At 36.7% G+C, this 9,759-nt stretch overlaps 1 long non-coding RNA gene across 1 annotated transcript; it reads left to right on the forward strand.

Annotated features, from left to right (window-relative positions):
- The first annotated feature begins 6,430 nt into the window (after positions 1-6,430).
- On the forward strand, positions 6,431-7,460 carry LOC149949138 (uncharacterized). Its single transcript, XR_016479931.1, has 2 exons — positions 6,431-6,655; positions 6,927-7,460. It is a non-coding gene; the product is annotated as an uncharacterized LOC149949138 (long non-coding RNA).
- The last annotated feature ends 2,299 nt before the right edge of the window (positions 7,461-9,759 follow it).

Raw genomic sequence — 9,759 nt, forward strand, 5'->3', positions numbered from 1 at the left:
TCGTTAAAATTATTTAGAGTCTTTTGATAATTGACCAGAGGAAGAGCTCTTTTCACATTAGCATCAAGCCTTTCAGACCAATGCGAAGCTACGGGAAGGCACGTAATGTCATGAGCCAATTGAAAGTGACATGCTGTATTTTCACAGGAACCCGTTAACGACATTAGAATCTCGGTTAATTCGTCTTTAATACATTTCTTCATACACTGGTAACAGTTTTTTCTCTCCTGAATTTCCGTATTAAGACTTAAGCGAATAATTTTTTAACCGCTCCCAGCTTGTTTTACACATTGCAAAACCGTTTGAAGTCGAGTACAAGGCATTATACTTGTCATTAGCTCCGCGGACGTGCGAACGCAAATCAATAAATTTACCTCTTTGACATATAAATCCTTCGAGTTTTACGTAATCGGTTAGCCAACTATGAAATCGGGTTGGGGGTTTTGTCAAGTCAAAGAATGTGTCAATTTCATCGGAAAATGTCCATAAGTTTTCCCAAACGTTAAGATTAAATGAAACGTATTTTCTATGCCCTTGGCGTTTAATTTTAAGATCGGTACCCGGAATGTCATTTGAAAGAAAAATTTCCAATTTATCGGAGAGATAATGAGAGCGTGACATGGTTGAACGATTGCAAGCGAGGAACTGTTAAACCGCTTAAGTTAAAGTGCTTTAAATGGGTTTTATTCGGCGTTATAAATTACTTTGCGATCGCGTGTTATCAAAATCTCATTATCGAATTCAAAATACATTATACATGTCACATTATGTGTTAATGCGTTTTTAAATTGCACATCGAGTCGTAAACTACCGTCCTTTCTAAGAGACATAATCCCCACTAGCATTGTTGTCGCTTGTTAGATCGAATAGATACATGTTATACCCGTATTTAAAATTTTTAAAACTTATGAAATTACCACGGTCGGCCCCATCGATCCCCATCGCGGAAAATAGACTCTGATAAGGTAAACAATAATTCCCTTCGTCGTAGTCCATTTGGAACCCATCGGGAGGATAACGATCAGGACCCACCGAGAGGGACAAACCGGTCACGTTTAAATGTTCAAATTGTAAACTATTACTATTCAATGACCCGATAAACGCATCTTCCTTGACAAAAACCACAATAGCTCGTTTCGGTAATCTACCTAAAATGATGTTATCGCGGTTTATACTCGTTAGGCCTCTCGCTACGCTAAAATTTTTAACAATCGTTTGCGTTAAGGGATAGATAGCTGGAATATCTGATTCTAGCATTTTAGCATGCGCCAATACGATTGAAGGATTAACTTTAACTTTTGTCACGTACAAGTACGCTTGGTCTATAACTAGTTTAAAATCCTTGCCTGCTTCCATAGACATGAGGGTAGTTAGGCGCGGGCTTCTAACTAAACGAAATCGTACCGGAACTTGGTTTAACGTAAACTTATTAATTTTGCAAATATCAACAGACAAAGGCCCCATTATTTCAAAGGATTGCGATTCTTTTGATCTTGAGCCTCTGACTTGAACGTATCTAACCACATTTCTGAAGGCTTGGTCGTAGAGTCCATATAAAACATTCCGTTTTGGAGTTGCGAATTTTTTGCATCTTCTCCAGAGTTGACTAATTTTTCAATGTATGAACTGTAAGAGTAGCAGTTGTTCGCGGACTGGGTAGAAGTATCCCCGAGATAACAATCGCATTGACTAAAAAGCGACCCTATTAGATTATTCGTTGGTGCCACTTTTGTTTCAACGGCGGGGACATTCGATCCATCGTTATGTAAAAGTCTCAGTTTCAATTTTAACATAGTTTTTGATAAATCCATATATAAATCTTCCGACGCGGGAATAAAAAATTCCAGAGGGCCATTGTGCGATAAATTGTTTGTTGGTAAATATCTTATTTCCGTTGTGGTAATTACATTAGTATTGACCAATGGGCGTTGAAAAATATCCAGCTGACTTAGCATTCCCTCATAAACCGCCATTATTATCCTAAAAAGTCAAGTTTGGTTCTTTTTGTAACTCTCCGTTTGGACACTTTTTTTCGTTTCCTAATGGGGCCCGTTCGTCGTTTACGGCAGCCGCTGCCAGACTGATTTCTCGTTAATCGATCAGCCGCTTTATGTAATAAATTGCTACCGGCGATTCTTAAATTGTTCTTTAACGTTTCTTTAGGGTCATGTCCTTGTTTTAAATCTTGCCACCATCTCTTGCCTACTCCAAAAGCCTCATTGGTCACGGGTTTGATAATGGGTGTTATATACAGGGTCTTTTTTTTGGCTCGGAAAAGTGTTTTTTTTTCAAAAACTATTTATAGTACCGATTTCAAATTTGGAAGGTCAATTCTCTATACCGGGGGACATCAGTTTGAGAAATTTGAGCGTTTTCGGTAATGTTTTTCACCAATTTTGAAAAATTATTTTTCGACCACTAGGTGCGAGATAAAAAATTTCTATTATAAAGTTGTAGGCCGTCATCGAAAACCCTTAAAAATTGTTCACTCGACGAAAAACAATTTATTTATCAGTGAAAATTCGAGCTTGAAAAATTTACAAGTTGGTGAAGCCAAATTACGATTGTTTGAAACGATAATTGAAACCGAATTACCTAATCCAGTTGAAACTTTGGTTAAAAAAACGACCGGATTTAAAAAACACGAGGCTATAGGTCAATCCTAAACATGCATTGGGTATTTAAAGGAAAACTTTGGGAGATTATTATCAGTGTTTGATAATATTTCGAACAATGCCTCGTTATTCAGTAGCTGAGCGTACCGAGATAGTTGCCATTTACTATGGAGAAGCAGCGCAAAACCTTAGAAGAGTGACTGAAATCTTCGCAGAAAGACATCCAAATGGAGCACCATCTGTAAATACAGTAAGACGAGCAATTCACGATTTCAATCAATTTGGTAACTTGCAACCTAGGTTTCGCGGATTGGGTCAACCGGATTTAGACTTCGAGAACAATGTACTCGCGTACTTTGTGGCATATCCTCGTCACAGTTGCGCTAACGCCGCTGCTGATTTGGGTTGTTCTGCAAATCGTGTGTGGAAAATTCTTCGTAAGAATCGCTATCACCCATACAGAGCTACGCTCCACCAAGGACTAATTGACGGAGACCATCAAAGACGTTATGAATTTAGCAACTGGTTACTAAATGCTGTCCAAGAAGATAGACAATTTTTGCGCCATGTTTTGTTCTCCGACGAAGCGTCATTTTCTAGAGATGGGCCCTTTAATCATCAAAACAGCCATCTTTGGTCTGACATCAACCCACATTGGGGTTTTGAATATCATCACCAGGTTCAATTTGAACGGGTCAATGTTTGGGTTGGACTTGTTGGAAACCGTTTGATTGGTCCCTTTTTCCTGCCGACGAACCTCAACGGCCAAAGGTATTTACATTTTCTACAGAACGAACTGAGTGACGCAATCGACGACCTTCCATTGGCTGAAAGACGTCAGTTGTGGTTTCAGCAAGATGGCGCCCCTCCGCATTTTTCCCGGCAAGTAACTGAGCACCTCAACAACGAGTTTCCTGAAAGGTGGATAGGGAGAAATGGTCCAGTGCATTGGCCAGCAAGGTCACCTGACCTAACACCGCTGGATTATTTTCTCTGGGGATTCGTTAAAGCAAAGGTATACGCCACGCCCATTGAAACTAGGGAGGAACTCATTAGACGAATAATCAGTGCTTGCCGAGACGTCACACCAGAAATGGTAGAGAAAGCGTTTGAGAACTTAATTGTCCGCGCACAAATCTGTGTTGCAGCCAATGGTGATATTATTGAAAATGTTTTGTAAAAATTTATGTGAATGAAATATCTGCATTTAAAAACCAAACGTGTACATTTTTTCAAGTGTGAAAACTCTACTACGTTTGTATTAGACTTGTTCCCTTTTCAATTATCGTTTCAAACAATCGTAATTTGGCTTCACCAACTTGTAAATTTTTCAAGCTCGAATTTTCACTGATAAATAAGTTGTTTTTCGTCGAGTGAACAATTTTTAAGGGTTTTCGATGACGGCCTACAACTTTATAATAGAAATTTTTTATCTCGCACCTAGTGGTCGAAAAATAATTTTTCAAAATTGGTGAAAAACATTACCGAAAACGCTCAAATTTCTCAAACTGATGTCCCCCGGTATAGAGAATTGACCTTCCAAATTTGAAATCGCTACTATAAATAGTTTTTGAAAAAAAAACACTTTTCCGAGCAAAAAAAAAGACCCTGTATTTTATCAGCTTTTTAAAAATTCCGCCCACGCCTCTTCCCCGTTGATAAACAGGTCCGGCAAAAAATGATCCGCCACCATATTGTTCGCGGTAATATTTGAAATAACTTTCACTGTCGGCCATTTCGTCTCAAATGAAGTCTAACGACACTTTTTCCGTTTATAAAGGCTATTGTTTCGCCAAAATCCGTTTTCATGTCAATGTCAACTATTTCTGTATTATTTGTTCTCAAAGGATAGTAATCAATTTTGTCAAAAATAATAGATTTTTCAAACGGCTTATCATTTCCAGCTAGCGGTATTATTTTCATCAAAGGGGCAAACGTATCGCCTACATATTGAGGATATATTAAATTTGAATATATATATAGTGTTCTGGCTCCCATTGATAAATCAGCAGCGTAGAGACTATCTGTATTGGCCAAGAGTTCACTAAAGCGCGTAAAGCCTAGCATTTCACCGAGACCTTTCTCAGATGAATGAAATATAATTGCAAACCCCGCCGCGGCTCCAATGTGAACGGATCCATTATGGTTAATGGTTAATTTAAATTTATCCCTTATTTCCTCATCCAAGGTTAACATCATTGCGTCTAAAATGTCTTGGACACTCGAGTAAGCACCAGTCGGTATTTGATAATCAATTCGAGTTTCGACTCTAAACGCGGCGTCTTGTACATTATCACTTCTAATTTCAATGTAATTAAAGTTATTTAACGATAAGGACTTTATATAACCAGCAAAAGGTTTCGTACAAAAATATGACCCAATATGAAATCCGTCTTTCCGATATGGATTTATGTTAGGTTCAAAATCGAGAAGCTCTTTAATTGGTCCATTGGGAATTCTAATATGGTAGTTATTGGTGGTTATCAAATTCCAACAGAGCCCGTTTGGTTTTGTGTGGAGTTCAATTTTCATTTCATTATCAAGCCCGAATTCTTTTAAACTTTCATTAAGCGCTGCAAAAAGTTTTCGCACGACACTATATCGAAATATATTTCCATTCTGGTCTTTCTCCGCTTCAATTTTACCCACTTTCACTGATATTTTAAAGTATGTAAACGGTTGCACGTTTTTAACGGTTGTCGTGGAAACTGCTAAAAATGACCGGTTTTTTTTCCCATGTTGGCGGTAATATAATTTCGCTAATTCCAACTTCAAAATTTGAAGGTACATTTAAAGGTCGTCCTAAATTTACTTTATAAGTAGACGCTGTATTTTCCGGGTATAAATCGCTCGAAGCGTTACTCGGTAATGTTAAAAATAGATCGTCCATTGCAAAAATAATATGGCCACTAGTCTGAACCACCACGTAAACTTTAATTAGATACGATATTAACAACTGGTTATATACTATGACATTCCTTTCTAATTTATAGGGCTATTCACCTCTAGTTATCGATAACCTGATTCTGATTTCCAGTTTTTCCTGGATTTACTGATATAAAAGGACGGGATTTTTTCCATGTTTTCTCACAATTCGTTAATGTTTCTGATAAAAAGTCTTACGTTCCTTATGAAAAATCAACGACCTACTTGGGTTGCTACTAGTAGCTGGGATCTCTCTCGACATGGTAATATACTTATAATAACATTCAAATTATTGTAAAATATTCCACCAAAAAATGTGTGTTAAGCTAGTCTTAAAACAACTTAATGTTTCACCGACATACGTTCTAAAACGCCTCACTTGGTGGCGCTGGAGAAACTTTTTGACGGGGCCTCGTACCCAGTTTAACCCCCCCGACCTCCCATAAATCTTTCTATCATACACCTTATTTAAATTGAATAATACAATATATATATTTATATATACGACCCAAAACAAAATACTAGCTCAAAATTATAGTTTTTTACCTTGTCAAATGACAATGATGAGTCCGTTACTGTTCGTTGAGCTTTACCAATGGCCGTTAGTAATGGCGTACATCCTAGAACGTTAAAATATTTTAAAAAATGTTCATTTATAAGCCTAAAATTTTACCTGGAAAGTATGCGGCCAATATAATTCCTAGAAATCTAAAAAATTTTAAAAGTTACGCGGTTAGATACTTAGCACAATTTAGTTCCCATTAGCAATAACTAGAGTGACCGAAATACTATTTAAAACGTTCAAAACTTAAAACATTATCTTAACAATACTTCTGGCTTAACTTTCTTTTGGAGAATGGCTATTTCGACCGCGTTGCTTAAGATGCTGGGTGAAGAAAGTGGCGCCATCTAACTTAAATATTATATATAAAAAATTTAGTAATTTATAAAGTGTTATTAAAATTGATATATAATAAACAAATTAGCCTGATATTTATGCTATATATTTTAAAAGGTTTTTGTTCGAAAATATATTTTTATGGTAATCTTGCAACGTAATACATAGATGGCGCTAGTGGGCTTGGAAAGGAGAGATTTTGGCAATTTTTCAGGAGGCGAGTTGCTTAAAATTATCGGTTAGGTTAAATGTTATATTATATTAAATATAAAGTGTTATGAATATTGGTATATATTAAACAAATTAGACTGATATTTATTTTATATATTTTTAACAGCCCAAAAATATATTTTTATGGTAGTGATTTAGTACAATAGATGGCGCTAGTGCGCTTGGAAAGTAGGGATTTTCGTGGAGGCGCGGTAAATTCGAAATGTCAATATAAAATGTTAAGTTATTTATCGTAAACTTTATGCTTTGTATAATAGGAATAATGGCCATCTGGTATAATGAATTCAATACGAGTTCTATGGGAGTCAAAAGAGTTTCAGCAACTAAATATTTGGACACTGATAATCCTGGACTCTGGACATCTGAAGAAGTCTTAAATTTCGAATTAGAGGATGAAGGTCAAAAAGAGTTTCAGCAACTAAATATTTGGACACTGCTGATCCTGGACTCTGGACACCTGAAGAAGTCTTATACTTAGAGATTTATGGTTCGGTGTTGGTCAAACCGAAAATATTCAATACACCTTTTTAACTATTTTTGTTTAAACACTTGCTGATTTATGCACGCGACGCTAACATTTTTCCGGTAAAAATTAATATTCAAACATATAATAAACCTAAAGAGTTTAAACACTTGTTAATCGACGCTTACAATTTCTAACGGTCTTCAGAACACATGTTAAATTCGCGCCAAAACTTTAACAACCATATAGCTACCAGGTCATGAACCCTAACGGTTAATTATAAAGATACAAACATGTAATAGACCTATAGAGTACAAACTTTACCCGTTTCCCCGCCAAAATCATGTCAAACATAAGTGTACATTAATTAACCTAAAGAGTTTAACCACTTGTTGATTTTTATACACGCGACGCTTACACTTTCCCGCCAAAAATTAATATTCAAACATATAATATAACTACTTGTTGATCCTAAACACATGTTACTATCTAACAGGTCAATGACCCCTAACGGTAAAACACGCTCATTAATATTCACCCTTTTTAAAACACTTGCTTACCTACTCTAGTTGATTGACAGGTCAACTAATTAATTATTCAAAACACCTGTTAATCTCATTAATTATTCAGGTCACGCGCGCGTGACACTCGCCCGAGGAGGGCGGAATCGCGATTCCCCGCTTCATTCCCCCCCCGTCACGCAGCTGGGGACGCGTGGGGGAAAGCACGCTGCGCCCCCCACGCGTATCCAGGAATACGGTACTATACTACTCCCATCCTTCTTAAGCCGCCACTGATTTTCCTTTCGTGTCCTGATATAATAAGGAGCTAGTTTTAGCCGAATCGAAAGTTAACATTGTTTGAATCATATTTGCATATAATTAATTATTGAAAATTTAAATATGCCTAATTATAAATAGTTTTTTTTAAATTACAAGTTTGTTAATTTGGTGATGGGAATATTTGAATTTTTAAATCGAGATTCGGTTAATTACTTGAGTAATTAGTTTATTTAGTAAAATTGTTAATCATTTGATTAAATAAAAAATTAACCTTGACTTATTTAGTAAATTACTTAATCATTAAATTAATCATTTGCATAGTTATTACTAAATGAATAAGTTACTAAGTTAAAAAAATCTGTAATATACTTTATTGAATACAATTTTATAGATATTACTTTTCTTCGATCTCATTTTGCCTAGGGCCTAGCAAACCGTAAAACTTCCACTGAATAGAACACGTATTTTATAAATTTTTCAATTCTTATAAAATATTTTAAGAATTATTTAACCTCAAATTAGTTGGAATTTATGGACAGCATCAATTAATTTAAAATTGAGCAAAGACTAAAGACATGTGCTTGGGAAATTTTGTTTTGATCACGTGAATGAAAACATACTTTTTGTTGTCTAGCTCGTTATCGGCGCGAAAGTGCAAAATTGATAATTTCAATCAGCGCACTCGAAAGTTTCGCCCGCGTTTGCCTGCGTATTTTATGTGTGCATCCACCTTTACTGTGCCATCGGGGATGATTAGGGCGGCAACTGGGAATTAACCATTTTCTTATTACACGTCCACCTGGACGTGTAGAGGTGTTTGCGACAAATCGACGTAAGCTTCGGAATATCCACTAATGCAAAATGTTAACTTTGATAAGGTGGTAATACTGTCATATGGCCTGATCACTGATTACGCGTACTCAACACTGATTAAGGTAGAGATTGAAAAGATTACGCGGAGTTACCAGCGCCTCGGGTAATACTTGAAAAGGGATTGTACTCCACCCATTCACCGCTGACGATGCCCGTCTGAGTCAACGGAACTTTGAAAAGGTCCAATTCGGGTGTGGGCGTAAGAGAGCCATAACATTAATGAGAAGATATCAGAACGCGAAGGAAACGTTGCTTACTTCTTGGATTTAACGAACCACACAGCGTTATAAGTCCTCAACCCGTCATTAGTTTGACTTTGTTCCTGGCAGATAACAGGGATTCTTTACTGGCGCTGATTGTGCTACTTTCCAGAGCTGTTGTGATTGGAATTCCACTCGCAACATCGTTCAAACTTTTGCCCTAGTAACGAGTGCTTTTTTACCTTAGTACTCCGCACTGTCGAATCACAAAACCCCTTCTTTTTATATTTTCCATTTTTTATTTGTCTGTATTTCGTATTTGGTGTTTGAACCCCTTTATATAAGTGCATCACCTTGTACATTTTATTTTACAAGCTTAAAATACCTCTTTTGTAGCCACATTCTTTCGCGGGCCGGACAGTTTCCCCCTTTTTACCGTAGAAATAACTGTTGCCCCGGCTTTCAGTAAAGCTTTGTCCGGCACGGTTTTTTCCAAGAATGATATTTCAACACTTTTTGTAACGCGCCTTCGCGAGCTCCGTAAAAACGGCAGATTCACTTCTCTGTTTAAACGGGTCGACCGCGCCCAAGAATCTCTCTCGTGATTTTAGAAATAGTCGCGGCGAACCAGTAATTTTTTAATGCCTTTTCTATTTTAATTTTCCCCTCTTGTAAATAAAGTTTTGTATCAAATTGTAATCCTGCATTCGTTCTTTACGCGTTGCTTCATTAAACGGGCCATCAGAGATAGACCATTAGATTTTCAGTGCAA

This window comes from Leiobunum rupestre, chromosome 3 (genome assembly GCF_980474605.1).
Source record: "Leiobunum rupestre chromosome 3, qqLeiRupe1.1.hap1, whole genome shotgun sequence".
Taxonomy (NCBI): domain Eukaryota; kingdom Metazoa; phylum Arthropoda; class Arachnida; order Opiliones; family Sclerosomatidae; genus Leiobunum; species Leiobunum rupestre.